This window comes from Nerophis lumbriciformis, linkage group LG07 (genome assembly GCF_033978685.3).
Source record: "Nerophis lumbriciformis linkage group LG07, RoL_Nlum_v2.1, whole genome shotgun sequence".
NCBI lineage: Eukaryota > Metazoa > Chordata > Actinopteri > Syngnathiformes > Syngnathidae > Nerophis > Nerophis lumbriciformis.
Genome location: NC_084554.2, coordinates 50,027,100 through 50,027,500, shown reverse-complemented (window position 1 = coordinate 50,027,500; position 401 = coordinate 50,027,100). Strand labels below are relative to the sequence as shown.

The window sequence follows — 401 nt, the reverse complement described above, 5'->3', positions numbered from 1 at the left end:
GACACCGTCTTGTTAGTCCTTGGCCGACATCACTGTGCGCACGCGTGACTACACTTCCCGGCGTGCTTTGCGGCACGACACGCGTGACACGATGCCGCCAAGTTGTCCGCACCGCAGCCACATGTCGCGTGTCACGTGTCACATGTCCAGCCTGCGGGGGTCGACGACGACGACGACACGCGAGAAGACGTCTGCTCCCGCGTCCCCACGGTCACGTGTAGTAACGCGTAGCCCCAGGACACGCCCCCCTGGTAACGCCCACAGACCTGTCACATGAAAACAGGCACGCAATTACCGCCACAATTCTAATGAGAATAACTTTATCATTTAATAATTGTATCATCACAATAATAATTATTACATTCAGATACAAAATAAAATCAATTAGAAACATTTTATCA

The 401-nt window shown here is 51.4% G+C and overlaps 1 protein-coding gene across 5 annotated transcripts in view; it reads right to left on the bottom strand.

The window, feature by feature from the left end:
- Nucleotides 1–201, bottom strand: part of ctdspla (CTD (carboxy-terminal domain, RNA polymerase II, polypeptide A) small phosphatase-like a) — a 23,929-nt gene extending 23,728 nt beyond the window's left edge. For all 5 annotated transcript variants that reach the window (XM_061964893.1, XM_061964894.1, XM_061964895.1 and 2 more), the window contains exon 1: nt 1–201. This exon is cut by the window's left edge and continues 109 nt beyond it. The gene's annotated coding sequence lies outside the window, so the exon portion shown is untranslated.
- Between the last annotated feature and the right edge of the window lie 200 nt (nt 202–401).